Here is an 8,334-nt window from a genome sequence, read left to right as displayed (position 1 = left end):
CGTAGTGCCATAATCTGCTGACCAGGCAAATCAACCCACCTCTTTCCTGCACCCCAGCCTATAAAACCCTTCTCCTCAAGACCACCCCCTAGATCTGCTAAGCATCCCTCAGGGCTGGCTCACTCTCCTTTCTCTTCCGTTCAGGTTACCCCTTTTCGTGTGAAGCCTCCCCAGACCTATCACCTCCAACGTGGAATCCTCCTTCTTCCTCATTTTGTCCTCACAACCACCGGTTTTTTCAAGTATTTCCAGGCGCGTGAACACCAGCCACTTTGATGTAAGGAAATTAGTACGTGGGCCTTTGCAACCTAGTGGTGGAGGTGGTGGGGTCAGGGCTTGGCTGTGGGAACCCGAAACGGAAAACCGTAGTGAGGGATGATGGTATCCAGGCACGTGCTGCGACACTTTACACAGGTAAATAATTTAACCCTCACAACCCAAGGGGCAGCATTATTTCCCCATTTAAAGATGAGGGAAGGTGAGGCTTGAGAGATTAAGCACTGTTCATGAGTAGGCAAGCCAAGATGGGGACCCTAGAACGTCTGCCCTCTAAGACCTGTTCTTCAGCGATTGAGGAAGGGAAGCGGGCCCCCATCCTTGAGCTAGGTTTCCAGGTATCTCCCCTAGAAACTTCCTATTGATAAGGACACCCAGACATGCGGTTTGTTCCTGCTATAGCTTTAGGTCTTGAGGTTGGGGGAGTGTGAATGTGAGGGTCTCCCTTTCATATCAGCCCAGAAGAAGGGCCCAATGGTGCCAGGCCCCTGTTGGACGGCCCCAGGCGGCACCCCACACCAGGGCGCCACCCTATCAGACGGCTCCAGGGCTTATGGAAGAAGGGATGGATCCTTCCGTGGCCTCCGTGGGCTGAGTGTGGGCCCATTGTGCAGGCGGGCGGGAACAAAGCCTGCGGAGTTAAGCTGATGTGACCCCGCGTGCTCTGCCCAGGCCGACAGAAGAAAAGACCGCCCCCCTCGAAGCCGGGCCAGCCGGGCAGGAGGAGGCCGGAGAGAAAGGGGACAGGAAACCTTTGAAAGTAAACTAATTAAGGGCATTTGCTTGCCCCCTCCCCCTGGGCGCCTAATCTCTCTGGGGCAGCAGCCAGACAATGTGCCCCTCCCGCCGCCCCCTCACCCGAGTTTTAAACAAGAGAAACTTGAAGTTAATGAGCGCCACCTACGGAGTCCCCTAATGAAGAGGGGGCCGCGGGGGCGCTCACACATTCTCTGGTTCCATGAATAGCTCCCCCACCCCCCGAGTTTTATTCACTCTCGGGCAGGGGCGGGGGGCAGAAAGGAGGGGGCTGCTGGGCCTGGAGCGTGTGAGACTCTGGTGCAGTGTGGCGGGGACCGCACCCCCTCGGTGTGCCAGCTCTGAGGGGCTGAAGCCCACCAGGCTCGTATGGTTGAGACCTGGGAGGCTCAAAGCCTGGCGGGTGGCTCAGGGCCTGCTGCTCTGGGGGCCATCCTTCACTGGTGTTGGCTGCTGGCGCTTCGTCCCAACAGGGCACGGAGGGGCCGTGGAGGGCTCTGCTGCGCTGGTGGGACTGGGGGTCAGGGAGTCGTAGGGAAGTGGGCCCCAAAAGCCTCTTGCACACTGAGCAATCTCCACCATCTCTGCCTACGGCTGTACACTCCCCCAGTCCTGGTCCTGATCTCTGAGTCATCCATCTCTGTTCCAGTCTGGCTGCCATTCACGCGAAGCTCAATCTACTGATGCCCCGTCTCCTGCTTCTGCAGATCATCTGGATCATTTCCTTGTCACCGGACAGGGGACTCCTGTCTCAGACTCAGTGTCCTTCGTTCGCCAGACTGGCGTTGCGACAGCTGTCAGCCTCAGGAAACAGCCCAGCACCCTTGAGAACGCACCCTGAGGTTGTGCCTCTGTGAGTGTGTAACAAACACGAGTAGTAAACAGCCTAGGGAAACTGGAAAGGTGGAAACCTCTTTGGGAGACTGGGGGAAAATGGCAAAGGACCCCAAACTCTCTGCACCAACGCCACCACCCGCCCCCAGTAATTCGCTTCAACAACCAACGCCCATCTCGGAAACAATACCCCAAATCGTGCACATGGAGCCCGCAGTGGGACTTCTTAGAGACGTGAAAGGACACCTGACTCAAGAGACGGAGTCTGGGAGCTAACAGGGACCCAGGCCAGAGCCCTGGTCTTTGCTCTCCAGACCCAGAATTACCAGCATGGGCTTCTTCAGAGTGAGGCCATAGACAGCTCCCACTAACCACCTAAAAGGTGGGAGGTGAGGGGTCGGTTAGAGGGGGTGGTCAGCATTGAACGGGCCCAGGATGGTCTGACGGTATTAGAGGGGAGGGCAGGGAGCAGACCAGAATGGGGTCTCCAGCCAGCAGAGCAGCCATGGACAGAGGTGACTATATTTCACCAACTACTCATGGCGAAAAAATAATCAACATTTCATGCTTTGTTGCCGATTCATGGAAAAAATCCATATTAAAACAACGGGTGGATATATCATACAGTTTAAAAACAAATGATGATCAAAGATTTACACATTTTGTAAAAAGAACCCAAGAGTTATGCAGCCCGGCTGGGGGCTTATCCAGAGATGGGTGGACAACATGTGAACACTGGGGATGTCTGGCTAGCAGGTGGAGTGAGGTAAGGTTTGGAGGCAGGCTTGGATGGCTTGACCATGGGGTTAGGGCAGCAAGTTCTGTCCCAGCAGGGGGCGCCCTCCCTCCAGAGTTGATTATCACCACTCCTCCCAGAATTTTTTTTCAAAAAAGACCCCACAGGTAGTGCCTGTGGGTCCTGTCTCAAACTCCTCTGAAAGTGTAGTTGTGAGACATGGTGTCGTGGGACTGTGATTGTGTGGGACTGGGCTTCGCCTCCGAGGACTTGCATGACACAAATGCTTGCGTGTGAACCTTAGAGTGCACAGGCCAGGACGCATATGGGTCCAGTGGGGAGGGCATGACGTGCCAGGTGGTAGATATGCCTGTGGTCTGTTGGTTTTCTCTATTATTTTTTGTTTAGTTTTATTTTTTATTGAAGTGTAGTTGATTGCAAGTGGGGTGCCAATCTCTGCTGTTTACAGCACAAAGTGACTCAGTTTTACCACAGTACAATTCTGTGTTTTCATATCCTTTTCCATTATGGTGATCCCAGGATATTGAAATATAGTTCCCTGATGCTATGCAGGAGGGACCTTGTGATCCCGCTAATCAATATAATAGTTTACCATGCTAATCGTTACACTCCCAGTCATTCCCTGTGTTTCCTCGATTATTACCTTCCTCTTAGTCCACACGCTGACGGGGGGAGCCTTACGCCATCCTACAACAAAGCATCCGGCTTGCTCCTCTGCCCGCGCATTGGCATGTGTGCCGACACGTGTGCCCACACACAAACGGTACACCATGTGCAGAGGGCCACTTTTTGAAAGGCACTTCCCAGTGGCTTAGCTTGGGGTGGTGGGCAATAGTAGGCGCGAGGGAATAGGTGCAGGCACCCCATTTCTGGCAGACTTTGGGGGACACCCAGACCTGGCAAGGCATTACCTCAGATTATGAACCCCCCCCACGCTGCCAATTTTTTTAAAGTTGGATCATATTAAGGCACACCCTGATCCACAGCTCTCCCTTGGGAGTGTTCCCCCCCCAAGGCCCCCTCACCCTGAAGAAAGGCATGCTAAAGTGCTTGTGATCCCGGTTGGAGGTTGTGGTCTAGAGTCCTTGGTGAGAGAACTTGGAAACCCAAGCTCAGCACCCAGGAGGTGGGGGAGGGGGGGGGGGGTCTGAAGGGTGGATGGGCGCCTGAGGCACGGGACAGAAACGGCCCTGCATCACCTGCTTGTGTCCCCTGTCCCCGGCCCACCAGGCCCGTCCTGCCTCAAGCCAGGTTGAGGACCCATGGGGAACGGATAACGCCCTCATGGGGGGAGGAGCAGCCTGTTCTGAAGGGACTGTACCCCCCTGCCCCCTGCCACCAGCCTCAGGGGACTGGGGGGCCAGAGACTCCGCTGAATTCTAGGTCTGAGGGCATCCTGAGGGGGGCTCAGCTAGGCGTTTCCTTGAGAGGCACGTAGTGAGATAGTCCATGGACGGGTCCCTGCATGGGAAGGGGGAGGGAAAGGCAAACAGAGAGAGAAGAGTCAGGGTCAGGGGAAAGGAACCTTCTTCGACAGGAGGAAGGAAAGGAAGTCTTGGTCGGGCAGGGATGGAAAACAGGTGGAAATGGGGGGAGGGGGCGCCTGCCTCCCTGCGGATCCTCCAGCTGGGAGAGGAGAGAGGGGAATGGCTGAGGACGCCTAGCCTGGACTGAGTGCTCAGAGTGCATGAGGGTTGGGAATCATTTCTTCGACGCTTGGTTTGCTTACGTATTTAATTTCTCCTTCCCTGAAGCTGGTTCCAGCGCGCTTGTGCGTTGCCCGGAGCCTGTGCAGCTTACTAAGAAGCAAACCCTGGCCTAGGGTGTTTAATCATCTCATCGTGGAGACTCGGCCTATTTGTTTTCCTCCTAATCTCTCTTTTCTTTTTTTTTTTTAAGAAAGAAAAACTGGCACACACTGGGGACCGGCAACAGCAGAGAGAACAATCGCTTGTGACTAGAGCATCCATCAAGGGCCAAGGTTCCTACAGCGCCCGGCCCGGAGGAGCCACCACCATCACGGCTGCCTCACCACGGCCCTGGCACTTTATTAGAATTATACGTTGGCCCGATTGCGGGGGAAAATAAGTAACACCCCTACAAAATACATCATAAACAAAATATTATTAGAAATAAAAACTCATTGATTTTACATATTCATTTCAACAATAACATACCCAATTTATCATTTAACATTTTTGCAAGAAAACTTAACGACTACTTATTAGCATTCCATTTTTCCACCCGCGCCACCATAAGCATGGGAGACTCCCCAATGGCCTGACGCGGCCGAGCCAGGAGCTCTGAAGACCCCGGGGAGGGCTGTGAACCCCTGGATTCCCTCTTCTCTTATACATGAGAACATACGCAGGAACAACATCCATAACAAGTACTTGTAGTCACTTTCCAAACATAGACACCTCTCTTCTCACAAACACCACTGAGCTGCGCCATCGCACCCCACCCCCTCAGAGTAGACAACCCCATGAAAGACAACACACCGCACACACAAAAATTGATACCTCTTGATTCCAAATATTGGACCCAACATCCATGTACACCCACGTCCAAACAGACTCCTGTGGCCCAAGATGCCCCTTTGCAACCAGACACCAGTCACTGGTTGTGCACTTATGCCGATCTAGCTCTCACGTTCATGGGTAATGGAGGGGAATCACCACTCTTCCCTCTTCCTCCACGAGGGGTGGGGCGGGGCATGGGACAGAAGCCCATGTGTGAGATCTGAGGGCCCCTCTAGCCCCCCTCTTGGCCTCTAGCTCATTCTCTACTCCTCTTCTGCTTCTCCCTGCTCAGCAAGGATTTCCTGAGATTCAAGTGCCCATTTCACTCCAGACTTCTGCCTTCAGGGGGATCATCCTAAAGGGCTGGGCCTGGGTCTCTCCATGCCCCAACCCCAAATGTGTTCCGGAAGGAAGTGTGTGAGGACCAGTCCTCAGCTGCTTGGGTTTAGGCTGTTGAGTTCAGGGCTGGGGCTCTGGCAAGAAGGAAGAGTCTGGATCTGGGTGAAGTGAGGTTAAACTCTGTGCTGATGTTCAGTGCCTTTGACAGTCTCTCCTATCTAGGGTCAATGCCCAGCCTACCTCTGTCTTCCCCCTTCCTTCCACTGGCCAAACACTCTCCCTGTATAGAAGGAGAGAAGGGAGTGGGGAGCCAATACCCCAGGTGACAGTTGGGCTGGGAGACACTTCCCATCCTCTCAACCCTGAGTGTGAATGGTACCTGTGGGGCAGCGGGTGTCCCTAACTGCTATGAAATCAAACTGTAGCCCCCCCCCACTCAATCCCTAGACAGTACACTCCTAGAGTGTCTGTGTGTGTGTTGTGGTGTGTGTGCAGAGACAAGCTGAGGGGAACAGATGGGTGCACACCCCTCCAGGACACACATGGGTACACATATATGTGCACACGTGTGTGCCACTCTGTGAATTCTGCCCGGCTGACTCATGGCCCCACCCCCCTGCACCAGTCACAACATCTGGAGATTAGGGTCTGTTTGGGTGCTGAGGGCCAAGGCGAGGACATTCCCCCTTGAATGCATAGCCTTCTGCCCTCTCGCTGGGAGGTAGAGAGGTGAGAGGTGGCGGCTGGGGGCCTGGGGCCAGGGAGACGGGCAAGGGGGCCCTTCAGAGTCAAGCCTAGCCGGGGCTGGGGCAGGGCCCTGGGGGAGCAATACACAATGGCTCGAGGTTGAGGGTCTGAAACTGGAGACTTTAATAAAAGCCACTGACAGCAAATAAAGCTGCCAGGGGAGTCCCATATACCCACAACAAGGACCCTTTGTGAGCTAAGCAGGGCTGAAAACTGACCCTTCTCCACAGCCTGGCCCCATACCCACCCACCCCAGTTCCTGTGCCCTGCTTGCAGGCTCCACAGCCCCCCTCCCCGGCCCAACAGGATCCAGCTCAGGGTCTCTCCAATGCTGAGGGAACCCAGCTTGATGTGCCCACACACTGAAAGTCCTTGTCTCTGTCTAACACTAATTTCTCTACTTTCTCATGATACTAGCCTTTGGTTGTTTTGTCTTCTTAACAAGCATCCAGTAAGTCCACATGCAGAAGCACCTCCTCTTAAATGAGTGGGAGGAAACTGAGCGCGGGGCATGGGCTCCACCCATCTCGGTCCAGTGGTGGGGCAAGGGGATGGAGAAATTCATGGCTGTCCTAATCCGGATACACACCCTGCTGTGGTCCTTAACCCACCAGACTGCCCTGACCCTCTTGGACCCCGGTGTTGATCCCAGCACGTGGTGTAGATCAGAAAGGCTGCTGCATGGGGTGCAGGAAGACCTGTGTGGAGCCCTAGAGCTGATACCTAACTTAGCTGTGTGGTGGCTTTGGGCAAGTCATTTCCCTCCTGAGTCTCAGTTTCCTATCTTTAAAATTAGGCTGATTTAAAAAGGGTTCCTATGGACTTACCTGGTGGCACAGTGGTTGGGAGTCCTCCTGTCAGGGCACAGCAGACATGGGTTCAAGCCCTGGTCCAGGAGGATCCCAACATGCCGCAGAGCAACTGAGCCCCTGAACCACACAAATGCTGAAGCCGCGCACCTAGAGCCCGTTGCTCCGCAACAAGAGAAGCCACCGCGAGCTTAGCCCCCGCTCACTGCAACTAGAGAAAAAAGCCCGTGTGCAGCAACGAAGACCCAGTGCAGCCATAAATAAATTTTTTTTTAAAAATTAAAAGAAAATAAAAGGGTTCCTATGAGGTTTAATGACCTGACCACTATAACACATAAAAACTTTAAGCACCCCACGAATGAGGGTCATCATAACCACTTGTCCCACCCTCAGTGTGGAACCAAACTGTGACTTGAGTATCAATCTTCACACAGATTCTGGGTCCTGCTTGATTCCCATCCTGGCAACAATATCGTTAAGGATACAGGAAGCTTGATGAATAGCTGTTTATGATACATGAAAACCTGAAGAAAAGGATGGAACATATTCTAATCCCTGATCCCAGCTAAAAGAAGCCGGACTGATTGGTCGAGGGTTTAGGGGAGCCATGTGGGAAAACAGAGAAAGTTGGGGGCAGAGCACTGGCCTGGAGTCTGGGGAGACTTTGGAGGAATAGGAAAAGGTGGGTTCAAGGGCAGCTGGTGGGCTCTGAAGCAGCGTTGGGGGGTGGGCAGAGGGAAAGTTTGAGGTTGGGTTGGAGGCAAGGACGTGGAGAAGGGGGCAAGGCATCGGGATTTGGGGCCATGCTTGTTTTAAGGGCGAGGTGGGGCCTGAGCTGGGAGTTGGAAGATGGGGGGTCCGGCCCAACACAAGTCCATCTCCCGGCCGGCAGGAGGGGATTTTGATGCAGGGCGGGGAGGGGAGGCAGATTAGGAGGCGCTCTCAATTGCCTTAATGGGCTCTAAGAGGCGGGATCCTATTACAGCTCGGGGTGCCCGGGGTGCCTTGCTGGGAAGACAAGCTAATCTGCCATGCAAATTAAATCCTGCCTCAAGACGCAAGGCCTGCTTAAGTGATCCATTACACAGTTACTTGTTTATATCTAATATTGGAACAGGCAGCCCGGGCGGGCGGCAGCGGCAGGGCGGCGAAGCAGCCCAAAAGCAAGGAGAGTAAATTACCAAGCAAAATGAGCTTTTCCATCCTCAGCCGCGGCCGCAGCCTGCGCCTCGCGGCTTTCCGCGGCCCGGGCGCCCCTCCCGCCCGCCTGCGGCGTCCCCTCGCTTTCCCGGGC

The sequence above is a fragment of the Monodon monoceros genome, unplaced genomic scaffold, assembly GCF_005190385.1.
Source record: "Monodon monoceros isolate NGI ecotype Baffin Bay Population unplaced genomic scaffold, NGI_Narwhal_1 Super_Scaffold_4, whole genome shotgun sequence".
Classification (NCBI taxonomy): Eukaryota; Metazoa; Chordata; class Mammalia; order Artiodactyla; family Monodontidae; genus Monodon; species Monodon monoceros.
Note: the sequence above shows the minus strand (reverse complement) of the source record.